We start from the raw sequence: 14705 nt of genomic DNA, 5'->3' as shown, positions 1-14705 counted from the left end.
GGTTGAGACTAATGGGGACTTGGTAAAGGGGTTGGTGGAGACTAAGGGGCAGGGGGTAAGAGATGGTTGGAGATTAAAGGGAAGGGGAGGTTGAGACTAAGGGAAATGGGTAAGGGATGGTGGAAACAAAGCGAGAGAGGTAATGAGCAAAGGGAAACTAAGGGGAAGGGGATGAGAGGGAGTGTTTTAACGAAGAAGAGAAAAAAAACGCGATAAAGAAGAAGAAAGGAAAGAGAGAAATAAGAAGAGAACGAAGCGAAAGAGAAACATACAGGTGAACAGGAACAGTGAGGGGGTTGGTGTGGGCCTGGGTGGGGCAGAGGAGGAGGAGGCAAAACAACGCCATTGTGTAGGTCACCTTGGTCAACATTACGCCACGCCAGGGGTGGGGAGAGCCGCCCCCCACCCGCCACAAGACTGGGAGAGCCGCCCCTCACCTTCCACATGACTGGGAAGAACCGCCTCCACCGTCCACATGACGGGGAGAACCCCAGTCAACCTCCACATGACGGGGAGAGCCTTCTCCCAACCTCCACATAATGGACAGATACGCCTCCAACCTCCACATGGCGGGGAGGGCTGCCCTCCAACCTCCACATGGCGGGGAGAGCCGCCCCAACCTCCACATAATGGACAGATACGCCTCCCACCTCCACATGGCGGGGAGAGCCGCCCCCAACCTCCGCATGGCGGGGAGAGCCTTCTCCCAATCTCCACATGGCGGGGAGAGCCACCTCCCACCTCCGCATGGCGGGGAGAGCCGCCCCAACCTCCACATGAGGAGGATGCCATCCTCCAACCCCCACATATTAAGATTACGTCTCTTTCAACAGCCTTGTGAACAAGGGTCCGACTGTATATGAAACGTTATTACCATGCACGCCGGAAATGACTGATATTATTGCGTAATTTCCTTAACCATTATGCGGCTGTGATAACCATCAAACCTGCAACGGTGGCAAACATATTCATTAGAAAACGCGACTCCCCCAAGGCAGCGTTCTATCACCGACGCTGTTCAGAACTTGCGTAGCAGACATCGCCCCCGAGACCAGGAGGGAACGTGAGCGATGACATCTCATCTCACTGACATCCTCACTCTCTCAGTAACACACTCTCTCCCTCGTACAACACCCACTGTGCAGAGTTAGAAGCGTCCGGACTGGGAGAGAGTAAACCCACTGCTTTGAAGGGAGACTGTGAGAGTGAAAACGCGAAGCATAAGAGAGAGAGAGAGAGAGAGAGAGAGAGAGAGAGAGAGAGAGAGAGAGAGAGAGAGAGAGAGAGAACTTTAACGACTTAACACGAGACGGTTACCTGGACACAGCAGCGGTGGAAGACACCAGGCCACACGCTCACATCACGTGGGTTTTGAAAGTAGGCCACATAACCAGGGGAGCTGTAGGCGGTAGAGCGCCTGCCGGAGGGCAGAGATTAGACCTGGTATAGGCCATGGTCCTCCCAGCACTGACCTTCTCCCTATTACCGACTCACCACACCTCCAAGGTATGCTCGAATAGGCCATGATCCTCCCACCACTCACCCTCTCCCTATTACCGACTCACCACACCTCCAAACCAGAAAGTATGCTGACACTACAAAAGGTAGAATATAATGCTTTACTCATCACGAGTGGAAAAAGAAAATACCTCGGCGTTTAAAATACCGAAGAACAATTTCCACGGCTTAGAACCAGTTGGTTCATGCCTTAGGGAGGCAGCGAAATGGAAAGAAATATGGCAGACACAGACTACAGAAAAAGTATTCAAGAACTCTACACCAGCATTGCTGTGGAACGTATCTGGTTTCCACGGAGCCTCGAAGCCCTTGAGAGAGAGAGAGGCTCCAGCTCTGTATCTCACCAAGCGCCACTACTCACACACACACACACACACACATATACACACACACTATCGAGGTTTTGTAAAAAAAGGAAAAAAAAAAGCACCAAAAATACGTCTCGAGGATAGCATCCAATTATAACAGGCCTCGCCTCCATATGTAGGGGAATCGATCCCCTGTATCCCCAACATGCTCGCGAGCTGTCGTATCTGCAGTGTTAACTCCCATAAGCACAATGGTGCGAGCGCCTAGGCAAGGACGGTACGATGCTTGAACACGACGGTACGGTCCCTAAGTAGGACGGTACGATCCTGGACGCGACGGTGAGATCCGTAAGCAAGACTGTACGATCTTTAAGCACCACAACGGTACGATGCTTAAGCAGGACGGTACAGTGCTTAAGCAGAACGGTACAGTGCTTAAGCAGAACGGTACAGTGCTTAAGCAGAACGGTACGGTGCTGAAGCAGAACGGTACGATGCTGAAGCAGGATGGTACAGTGCTTAAGCAGAACGGTACGGTGTTTCAGCAGAACGGTACGATCCTTAAGCAGGACGGTACGATGCTTAACCAGGAAGGTGCGATTCTTAAGCAGAACAGTACGGTGCTTAAGCAGAAAGGTACGGTGCTTAAGCAGGACGTTAGGATGCTTAAGCAGGACTGTACGATGCTTAAGCAGGAAGGTACGATGCTTAAGCAGGAAGGTACGATGCTTAAGCAGGAAGGTACGATGCTTAAGCAGGAAGGTACGATGCTTAAGCAGGAAGGTACGATGCTTAAGCAGGAAGGTACGGTGCTTAAGCAGGACGTATGTTACGGTGCATGAGCAGGACGGTACATTACGATGGCCTGAGCTTAGGCCAGACCATTAGGTCTATTATGCCCAAGGGTTAAGCGTTGTTCTCAAGGTGTCGTATCGTGGAACTAGAGGGGTCGTACTGTGGTGCTCAAGGTGTTGTGTCGTGGTGCTCATGGTCGTACCTTGGTATTCAAGGTAGTACCATGGTACTCAAGATCGTACCGTGGTACTCAAGGGGGCTGCAACAGAACAGGTTGCAGGGAAGGCCATTATGCACCCAGATGAAAGACTTCTCATTAGAAGTAATTATTTCTAATTTAGGACCAGCAAGGAGGATTGGCTCTTCGCTGTATTCTGATACATTGGCCCTAATTAATAACACACGAGAACTGATTCACAGCGATGGTTACTTGATTTTCTCTTCTTTTTCCAAGATATATGTACGTTTTAGTGGTAGGTTTTACTATTATTACTACTACTGTTAATGATAATAATAATGATAATAACGATGATAATAATAATAATCATAATAATAATAATGATAATGATAATAATGATAACGATGATAATAATAATAATCGTAATAATGATAATGATAATAAAAATGATTAAAATAATGATAATAAAAATATTAACAATACATCTACTGCTGCTACTACTACTACTACTGCTACTACTACTACTACTACTACTACTACTACTACTACTATACTACTACTAATGCTACTACCACCACCACTGCTGCTGGTGTTGTTGATAATGACTATAATGATAATAATGAATTCAGTTTATCTTAGGTTGTATGAATAATTGCAAGTAATAATAAAGACAACCCTAATGATATCTATGCTAATAACAGTGATCTTTGTTTCAGACTGTGCATCACCTGTGTATCAAGACAACTTGCAGTGAAGGGTGAGTATCCTATCCTTGCAGTGAAGGGTGAGTGTCCTATCCTTGCAGTGAAGGGTGAGTGTCCTATCCTTGCAGTGAAGGGTGAGTGTCCTCTCCTTGCAGTGAAGGGTGAGTGTCCTCTCCTTGCAGTGAAGGGTGAGTGTCCTATCCTTGCAGTGAAGGGTGAGTGTCCTATCCTTACAGTGAAGGGTGAGTGTCCTATCCTTGCAGTGAAGGGTGAGTATCCCATCCTTACAGTGAAGGGTGAGTGTCCTATCCTTGCAGTGAAGGGTGAGTGTCCTATCCGTGCAGTGAAGGGTGAGTATCCCATTCTTGCAGTGAAGGGTGAGTGTCCCATCCTTGCAGTGTTGCATAATCTAGACATCTCACTTTGGCGAGGTGTGCCCTCGAGGCCTTGTGAAAAACACAGGAAACATTATTCCTTGAAGGAGTCTTTACTTGTTCACTTTACTTTTATCCATGGTGATTTGTGTGTTGGAGAGGAACACTGTGTCTTCAGGGGTGGCGGTGGATGTGTGGATTAAGTGTTTGCTTTCAGGAATGCGTGTGAGAAATACACTGAGAAACAGAAGGGTTTGCATGAGGCGTTTTAGGGATCTGGCGAAAAACGTATGATAGGGTTGATGGAGATGTTCTGTGGATGGTTTTACGAATATATGGCGTAGGAAGATGGCTACTTGAAGCAGTGAGGAATTATTATCAAAAGATTAAGGTGTTTGTGCGAGTAGGAAGAGAGGAGGGTAAGTGGGTTCAGAACCACAGGGGGGAACTCGGACAGGCAATCATTCAACTGCTTTACTCTGAAGTGCGGCATACCTTTCAGCTATATATAGAACATATCTTTAAATATAATATATAAGTTTGAGTTTAAGATAGAGAATTCCCATAGAGATTGGAAATGGAGCCTAGGAGTACCAGTCACATTTTCACAGGAATCAAGACCGCTATATAGACGATTCCATTGTACTGTTTCGATGACTTTCTCGTGTTCGTAAATTCCTTACTTGTTTGAATAGTCCATATTCAAAGATGAAGTTTGCATTTGATGGAGAAAAATGGGGAATTTTCTTTCTTAATTTTGCATATATATATATATATATATATATATATATATATATATATATATATATATATATATATATATATATATATATGTATATATATATATATATATATATATATATATATATATATATATATATATATATATATATATATATATATGTGTGTGTGTGTGTGAACTTGCAAGTAAATTTGGAACCTCACTTTGTAGGAAAAGACTTTCACTGGGTTAAGCATGAGTTCCTTCAGTTTTGTAACAGTTCATTATAAATAATGTGTAGTTGGAATTCTTATTCACCGAGCTAACTATTCATGCTCAAAACCTTGGGATTGTGACGAGTTCATAAAATCCAGTTTTGATATAATGTTTTCCCAGCATCCATGGTCGATTCTATCGCAAACAAGTGCCTCTGATACGGTTAACGAGCGTTCTCCGTCATAGTATGAACTGTTCTGAACATTAACGAGCCATCTGTCTTAGTATGTACTGTTCTAAAGATTAACGAGTCATCCATCGTAGTATGTACTGTTCTAAAGATTGACGAGTCTTTCATCATAAAATGTAGTTCTAAAGATTAACGAACCATCTATCATAGTATGTACTGTCCCAAGGATTAACGAGCGATCCATCATAGAATTTACTGTTCTACAGATTAACGAGCCTTTCATTATAGAATGTACTGCCCCGAAGATTAACAAGCCCTCTCCATCATAGAATGTCTGTTCTTTAAAAGATTAACGAGCCTTCCATCGTAGTATACACTGTTCTAAAGATTAACGAGCCTTCTCCATCATAGAATGTACTGTTCTTTAAAAGATTAACAAGCCTTTCACCGTAGTATACACTGTTCTAAAGATTAACGAGCCTTCTCCATCATAGAATGTACTGTTCTTTAAAAGATTAACGAGCCTTCCATCGTAGTATACACTGTTCTAAAGATCAACGAGCCTTCTCCATCATAGAATGTACTGTTCTTTAAAAGATTAACAAGCCTTTCACCGTACTATGTGCTGACCCAAAGATTAACGAGCCGTAAACTTGAGAAAAGCATTAATTCATTCTTATATTGGTATATAGTGGGAGAAACTTAAAACCGAAGCTATATTCTATGTCGTGTAAATTCTATGTCATTCGAAAGTAAACAGGGTCTTGACTTACAACCTAACAATAGGATCACAATTCAAATTTTAACCTTACACGAACGTAAACATTATCTCGACTAACAATTTAACAATAGGATCATATTTCAAGTTTAATGACCGCATGGTATTTATTGGTCAGTCCTGAAGTGGTTTGTTCATTTTTGTTGTCCCTGATTGTAATGTATCGTATGCTGGATCGTCCGCTTCAGCACTCTCTGTACCGTAGGGTTGAGCAGCATCGTGGCAAGTGTTTACTGTACAGTTATGCTGCTTTCGTAAGCATTGTGGCAGGTGTTTACTGTACAGTTATGGAGCTTTCGTAAACATTGTGGCAGGTGTTTACTGTACAGTTTTGCTGCTTTCGTAAGCATTGTGGCAGGTGTTTACTGTACAGTTATGCTGCTTTTGTAAGCATTGTGGCAGGTGTTTACTGTACAGTTATGCTGCTTTCGTAAGCATTGTGGCAGGTGTTTACTGTACAGTTATGGGGCTTTCGTAAGCATTGTGGCAGGTGTTTACTGTATAGTTATGGGGCTTTCGTAAGCATTGTGGCAGGTGTTCACTATAGGTATGGGGCTTTCGTAAGCATTGTGGCAGGTGTTTACTGTATAGTTATGGGGCTTTCGTAAGCATTGTGGCAGGTGTTCACTATAGGTATGGGGCTTTCGTAAGCATTGTGGCAGGTGTTCACTATAGGTATGGGGCTTTCGTAAGCATTGTGGCAGGTGTTCACTATAGTTATGGGGCTTTCGTAAGCATTGTGGCAGGTGTTTACTGTATAGTTATGGGGCTTTCGTAAGCATTGTGGCAGGTGTTTACTGTACAGTTATGCTGCTTTCGTAAAAATTGTGGAAGGTGTTTACTGTACAGTTATGGGGCTTTCGTAAGCATTGTGGCAGGTGTTTACTGTACAGTTATGGGGCTTTCGTAAGCATTGTGGCAGGTGTTTACTGTACAGTTATGCTGCTTTCGTAAGCATTGTGGCAGGTGTTTACTGTATAGTTATGGGGCTTTCGTAAGCATTGTGGCAGGTGTTTACTGTACAGTTATGGTTCTTTCGTAAGCATTGTGGCAGGTGTTTACTGTACAGTTATGGGGCTTTCGTAAACATTGTGGCAAGTGTTTACTGTACAGTTATGCTGCTTTCGTAAACATTTTGGCAGATGTTCACTGTAGTTTCGTCGTCTGCTGTAAGGGGCTCTTGCAGAAAAATTATGGATGTAGCTATATCCACGGCTCCTCGTGTCCTTGTGTTATCCTCAAAAGATAATGATTATCCTCAAGAAATTAGCATTTTCTCTAAAGATTAGAATAATCCTCAAAAAATTTAGCCTGAATTGAAGGCAAACTACGCGGCGGTGCAGATAGAAAAGATCGCCACTTGATTAAAAAACTATCGTTTGGGTCGTGTTTGTAATAGGGTTTTATGTATCGTTTGGGTCGTGTTTGTAATGGGGTTTTATGTATCGTTTGGGTCGTGTTTGTAATGGGGTTTTATGTATCGTTTGGGTCGTGTTTGTAATGGGGTTTTATGTATCGTTTGGGTCGTGTTTGTAATGGGGTTTTATGTATCGTTTGGGTCGTGTTTGAAATGGGGTTTTACGTATCGTTTGGGTCGTGTTTGTAATAGGGTTTTATGTATCGTTTGGGTCGTCTTTGTGATGGGGTTTTATGTATCGTTTGGGTCGTGTTTGTGATGGGGTTTTATGTATCGTTTGGGTCGTGTTTGTGATGGGGTCTTATGTATCTTTTGGGTCGTGTTTGTAATGGGATTTTATCTTAGTTTTGTGTGTAATGTACTCATATGATTGCAATATTGTAACCTTTATAGCTTGATGGCTTTAATTTGTTTTGACCTTTATTACAATAACTTTTGAGGTCACGATTCTGATTAATTTTGTTTGTGTGTGAGTGTTTGTTCGGTGGTAATGAGGTCGGCTCTCGAAACGTCTGACAAATAATCATGGAACCTTTGAAGATGTTTTTTTCCAGCCGTCTCGACCCTGACACACGCACACACACGCGCACACGCACACACACACACACACACACACACACACACACACACACACACACACACACACATTTTTTACATATTCGCCATCTCCTGCGTTAGCGAGGTAACGTTAAGAACAGATGACTGAGACTTAGAGGGGAAATCCTCACTTGGCTCCCTTCTCTGTTCCTTCTTTTGGGAAAGTAAAACCTGGATGGGAGGATTTCCAGCCCCCCAGCTCTCTCCCCTTTTAGTCACCTTTTACGACACGCAGGGAATACGTGGGAAGTATTCTTTCTCCCCTATCCCCAGGCATAATATATATATATATATATATATATATATATATATATATATATATATATATATATATATATATATATATACGAACTCATTTAGGTCGCTCCTGATGGAGGAGGAGGGGTAAAAGAAAGTGTGCCTCGTCCTTCAAGTGATGATGGATCTTCCTCTTTAAGGATGACAGATGGTTGGTGTCGGGGTCGACTTGAGAAGGTTATGTGGGTTCTACAGGACAGCGAAGGGATCGTGCGATTAACCAGAGTTCTTCGGTTTAGCAGAGGCATTCTACATCCTGCCGGAGGAGTCCGGTAGTTTAGCAGTGGAGGCTGGTAGACATAGTTGAGCTAGACAGAAGCGAGCTGTCTGTCTGTACCTCTGGGCCTGGCGAGGTAGTCTCCACAGTGGCGTGAGATGTTGATGGTATACAGATGTGATTACTGATTGACGTACTGGTGTGGGTGAGTGGCAGGACACATGATGGCTCGCCGAACTGATAAACAACTTAAGAACGACCCCTCTGTCTAGGTGACGTCTGCAGAAGTCGAGAAAAACCCTCCGAACAACGTTGAGTCAGAGGAAGGTGTTAGCACCGGCGTGTGATGGTAGGGATGGGAGGGCTTGTAAAGGGATTGACTTGTAAGGGGATGGAGGGCTTGTAAAGAGATGGGAGGGCTTTTAAAAAGGATGAAGTTCATGGCTTACAAGGGGGTGGCGGTCTTGTAAAGGGACTGAAGATTAGTAAAGGGCTGCATGATTTCTAAAAGGCTGCATGACTTCTAAAGGACTGGTAGCTTGTAAAGGGCTGGAAGACTTGTTAAGGGCTGGAGGCTTGTAAAGGGCTGGAGGACTTGTTAAGGGCTGGAGGCTTGTAGATGGCTGGAGGCTTGTAAAGGGTTGGACATACTAGAAACAAGTTACAGCAAACAAATGGTGTTGGATATTGATTGCCGGGGCCTTTCCTTCAACACACTCCACCCAGGCCTTTCATCACACACGCACCACTCAAACCATTCATTCCACACGTTCCACCCGCACCTCTCACTCCACTCGCTCCACACATACCTTTCACTCTACACGCTCCACACATACCTTTCACTCCACACGCTCCACCTACACCCACCCCCGTCTCCACAACAATGGCCGGGCGACGAAAAAAGAAAAAAAAAAAAGAGGGAAAATAATGAGAGTAGAGCAGCTTGACCTGCTTTGTGTGTTGGGACCAGAGAGGCCAGGACTGACTAATAGATTTCTTGGCCTGCTCTAAGTGTTGGGGCCAAGAGAGGCCAGGGATAACTGATAGATCCCTTGGCCTGCTTTGTGTGTTGGTCCAAGAGAGGCCAGGAATGACTGATAGATCTCTTATCCTACTTTAAGTACTGGGACCAAGTGGGGACAGGGATGATTAATGGATTCTCCTGGCTTGCCGTGAGTGTTGGGGCCAACCAACGCAGGCCAGGAATAACCAGTATGGCTGATGCCCTCCATTAAGGGCAGGGCCCGACACAAGAACCGTACGCCTCCCCCCTGGCTCTGGCCAACGAACCGTGTTGTTAGCCAGGAAAAACTTGAAGCTTTGAGGAGCAATTTCATTACTTTTTTTTTCTAGCTGCTGAGGCAGCACTGGCAACCGAATGCCGTAATTAAAGGCCATCTCTTTAACGCTATATATATATATATATATATATATATATATATATATATATATATATATATATATATATATATGTATATATATATATATATATATATATATATATATATATATATATATATATATATATATATATATATATATTGTATGTATGTATATGTATATTCGCCATTTCTCGCGTTAGCGAGGTAGCGTCAAAAACAGATGATTTAGCCTTAGAAGAAAAAAATCTTGGTCCCCTTCACTGTTCCTTCTTTAGGAAAAGTAAAAGAGGAGGGGAGGATTTCCAGCCCTCCGCTCTTCCCTCTTTTAGTCGCTTTCTACGACACTCGGGGAATTCGTTGGCAGTATTCTTTCTCCCCTATCCCCAAAGATAATATATATATATATATATATATATATATATATATATATATATATATATATATATATATATATATATATATATATATGTATTGGAAAGGATCACAATTTTGCGCGTGATCAAGTATATTCCGAAGAGTCCACGGGGAAAATGAAACACGATAAGTTCCCATCACAATATCAGGGTAGAACACCATCGCATGTTTACCAAATGGCGTCCTAGCTTCGTCTCTTCGTTGCATATCAACTGACTGTTATATTTCTCTCTTGTGTTCTCCCCTGATGATGTGATTATTACACGAAAGTGCACTTGAGAACTTATCGTGTTTCATTTTCCCCGTGGACTCTTAGGAATGTGTGTGTGTGTGTGTGTGTGTGTGTGTGTGTGTGTGTGTGTGTGCTGAAAACCACAAAAAAGACACGTGCCTTCAAAAATGCAGAAACACTTTTAGGAAAAGTAAACGAGTATCCTTAGCGCTTTCGTGTATTACCTTATAATGACTGTCTTTCAGAAGTTTGTCTATTACTGGAAATTCTTGATTTAAAAACGATTGCAGTGTTAAGAGCATATACTATTCAGGGATTCTCCTGTTGAGGTCACTGATTGTATTTATCAAGCTCCATGCTGAGGTTGCAACGGATTTTACGTGGGTGAAACAGACAAGGGATTAAGTCCTAGAATAAAGCAGTATACGTACTGGCCAGCAGTGTGATGCTTTGTTTGTGTATCTCAGTGAAAACAGTCACTCGTTTGACTAGAAAAAATGCCAAGATTACTGTTAAGTGTCGGGATAAGGATGAAAGAGATAGAATACAGTATGATTAAACTCCCATGATGATAATCGATTGAATATCATTCAAGACTTGAACAAATTAGATTCGTTTATTGTATAGAAAGTGTTGAAATGTTTTATCAACTGGTCTTGAATTTATGTTGTGTTCTGTAAGTCAACCTTGTGTCCGGTTTTACCTTAGTGATCTGGGAGATGTCAGGTCAAGGTCAGGTAGAGGGGTGGGTCATGCAGAGCCTTGTGCCAACCTCACCTGACACTTATTATAGGGTCACTTGATCCTATTCCTAACTGGAATGTATCTATTTTCTCTCTTTCTAGCTAGTCTTTTAAAGATGTGGTAATACATGAAAGCGCTCAGGATTATCATGTTTCCTTTCCTTAGTGGTGTTTCTGCATATATATATATATATATATATATATATATATATATATATATATATATATATATATATATATATATATATATATATATATATATATTATCCCTGGGGATAGGGGAGAAAGAATACTTCCCACGTATTCCCTGCGTGTCGTAGAAGGCGACTAAAAGGGGATGGAGCGGGGGGCTGGAAATCGTCCCCTCTTGGTTTTTTTTTTTTTTTTTTTTAATTTTCCAAAAGAAGGAGCAGAGAAGGGGGCCAGGTGAGTATATTCCCTCAAAGGTCCAGTCCTCTGTTCATAACGCTACCTCGCTAACGCGGGAAATGGCGAATAGTATGAAAACTATATATATATATATATATATATATATATATATATATATATATATATATATATATATATATATCCCAGGCAAAACTGAAACTGGCTGAGTTCCCATTTTATCAACCAACGTCTAGGGCAGGATGAACAGCTGAACTTTCACAGAACTATTCACCAGAATGCCCTAGTTCCTGTCTGTGTATGTGTATGATTACTGTTTGTCAATTACTAGGAGAGAGTTTTACACACGTGTTGCCCCGTCTGTTAATCTTGTGTATATGTACAATTTCTTTAATCACACACACACACACACACACACACACACACACACACACACACACACCTGGTACCTGGGTGCGTGCGTGCGTACATACATACATACATACATACATACATACATATACTTAGGGATTCGAACCATTGCGGGGTCCGTCACCAAACTCGCGCGCGTGTGTATGTGTGTGTGTGTGTGTGTGTGTGTGTGTGTGTGTGTGTGTGTGTGTGTGGTATGCACAACGGGAAGGGAGCTCTTCACTCACTGGCCCTAACTCTTGATCTTACTCTACTACTATGCAACTGTAAAACTTTTATATAATTTTCTATGAAGTCCTTATTCACATCATCACTAATTCCTTTTTATTCTTCCACAACTTTGATATTATCAAAGTACTTTTATTCTTGCATCTTTTGTAACCTTCTTTTTTTCTTTTTCTGATGAAGCCTCTGGTTACGATATCTTTGTAGCTTTTGGAAGAACACTTTACTGACGACGTTCATCAGACTTGCTCAAAAACCTTGTGATTGTGGTCGTCTCCCTGTCTTCTCCCTTACGTGGTGGGCAAATATAACATTATAACCTCTAACCTAACCTCCTATTGTAACTCACCTCTTTGAATCCTGGTACCCTTTCCTTTGCCCTCCTTAAGATCATCATTATCAGACCCTGATGCCTTTTTAAGTGAGGGGATCAAACCTTTTACATCATATTCCAGTTTTGGCCAAATATAGGATGCTGTATATTTCCCTTCTCCATGAACCTAAATGTTATTCTTATATTTACCGTCAGACAGACATTTTGTCTCATTCACAGGTCTCCTAAGGTGGAGCTCTTGCAGTGGGTTAAGGAGAAGTTCCCTCTTAGATAGAGAGTGTCCAGCGAATACCGTATTCGTATCCATGTCTTCATTCACTACGTCCCATCCAGACCAATTTCGAAGGTTGTGTCGGTCCTTTTGCACGTTGATGCAGTTCGCTTGGCTCCTCATTTCTCTCTTGACGGTGACTTCACCGCCAGACATATTAGGTGTGATTTCAGCGCCTCTGCAAAGTCATTTACACCGATCAAAAATAGCAACTGGTCTCAGGATCGAGCCCCATGGCACGTAGAAGGCTCCTCTGACATGCTTCCTTTGTTCCCTTTCCACAAAGCTCGTTTTCTTTTCCCTAAAGCTGTCTGACCTTTATTACTGTCTGTAGATCCAGCTTCATTACCAAGCTCCTTTGTGATATAGGGTCAACTGTTGTCTGCAGTCAAGAACCACACAATCAGCCAATTCCTTTCTCTCATCAAGAACGGATCGCACTTTGACGTCTTCGTCTTTTGAGTCATATGTACATGACCTTTCCTAAAGCCATGTTGTGTCTTACTTAAGTAGCGTGTTCCTTGGTAAGCTGTGATCCACTTGCTTTCTGATTATCTTCTCCAGTGTATTACAGACCAGACACTAAAGAGACCCTAGTATCTATTTCAGCGGCTATTCCTGGTCTCATTTCTGAAGGACATGTTTGGTAATTGCCTTTCCCACTCCCTTGGCACTATACTTTCCTCTAGTGACTTATATGAACAATATTTCAAGAGGTCGTTTCAACGTATCATCACACTTCTGCAGCAGTGTTATTAGGACCATGAGCTTCGTATAGGTCAAGGGCTTTTAGTAGCCTGCTTGTGTCTTATTATAGATTATTTTTTTTTTCCTTTCCCCTCTGTACATACCATCACACTGGTGTTGGGAACCATGGTGTTATCCCGGCGTGAGAACACTTTTAAACTTGTCATTCATGAGCTTATGGCCACATCACCGTGGACAGTTCTCCTCCTTTGTACCCCTGAGCCTAGAGCTAAGAGCAGGTGAAGCCAACGTTTATCCCAGCTCTCTGCTGATTCACCTTGGTCGTGGGAGGGAAGTCAAGACGTTAATAATAAAGTTTGAAAATTGTTTTGCATACGGTATATGAAATATGCTGTGAATCACTCCAATATGTGCGTGATTATAGAGGCATTAGATCTCTTTTTCTATATCATGTGTGGTGTTTAGGAAAATTTTCGTTTTCCTTCTATTCCGTGGATAATGGGTAATCAAAGTAGAATGTAGATGAAATTTGATTCGGTGTACCGCGCAGATCAAGCAGTCAAAAATGAGTGATGAAATATAAAGAAGCACTGGTGTTACGGACCTAGTAATAACTGTACGGTAATGATGATTCACTTTACGTAAATCCGTTTTCCTTTTCACCGAAGGTGACATTAGGTTTACAGTAGATATGATCTTTTAAGTTTCAACATGAGAGTGATGAAAATACTCACACAAAATCCAACCTTCGACTCATCCTTAAGCTTTTATAAGTTTACAGCTAAGCTTGTGTACAAAGAATAGAGCGAATTAATGCCAGTCAGCTCTCTGCTGACAGTTGGCATAGATGCCTATAAGTAATAAAGAACCATTTTTATGTTCTTACAGTAGTCTTTCATGTTATTGATTTTCCCTGAAATCTTCCATTTACTTAGTCAATGACGTTGTCTCTTATTTGTTTATTTATTTATTAGTATTTTAGAGTACCACTAGAAATATCAGCATACAATACATAGCATCTCTCAGAGCCAGCACGTCGCTTTGAATGCTGGGTGGTCAAGCTCAGATCTAACCGTATTTATTATTGCCCCGTAACTTGCCACAGTGACACGACAGTTTCAAGAAATATTGCATTCAATGGCTCGCTCCTCTGAGATCTCCTCCTCCCACTTCTGACTTGTGCTATAGCTGTATCTTCCCTAAAGGAGAGGAGTTTATCCTTTGTGTTTTTGCCTTCTGCTGCGATGCTGCTCTGTTTGGGTCTGTCTGTGAGTATGTAATTACTTTC

The 14705-nt window shown here is 42.2% G+C and overlaps 1 protein-coding gene across 2 annotated transcripts in view; it reads left to right on the top strand.

Moving 5' to 3' along the window:
- The window catches only part of LOC139753328 (ATP-binding cassette sub-family C member 5-like), a 525518-nt gene that overhangs the window by 135975 nt on the left and 374838 nt on the right, over nucleotides 1-14705 (top strand). For both annotated transcript variants that reach the window (XM_071669664.1, XM_071669665.1), the window contains one exon: nucleotides 3516-3556. The gene's annotated coding sequence lies outside the window, so the exon portion shown is untranslated. The remainder of the gene's footprint in view (nucleotides 1-3515; nucleotides 3557-14705) is intronic.

This window comes from Panulirus ornatus, chromosome 14, assembly GCF_036320965.1.
Source record: "Panulirus ornatus isolate Po-2019 chromosome 14, ASM3632096v1, whole genome shotgun sequence".
Taxonomy (NCBI): domain Eukaryota; kingdom Metazoa; phylum Arthropoda; class Malacostraca; order Decapoda; family Palinuridae; genus Panulirus; species Panulirus ornatus.
Note: the sequence above shows the minus strand (reverse complement) of the source record. Positions and strands in the feature narration are given on the sequence as shown.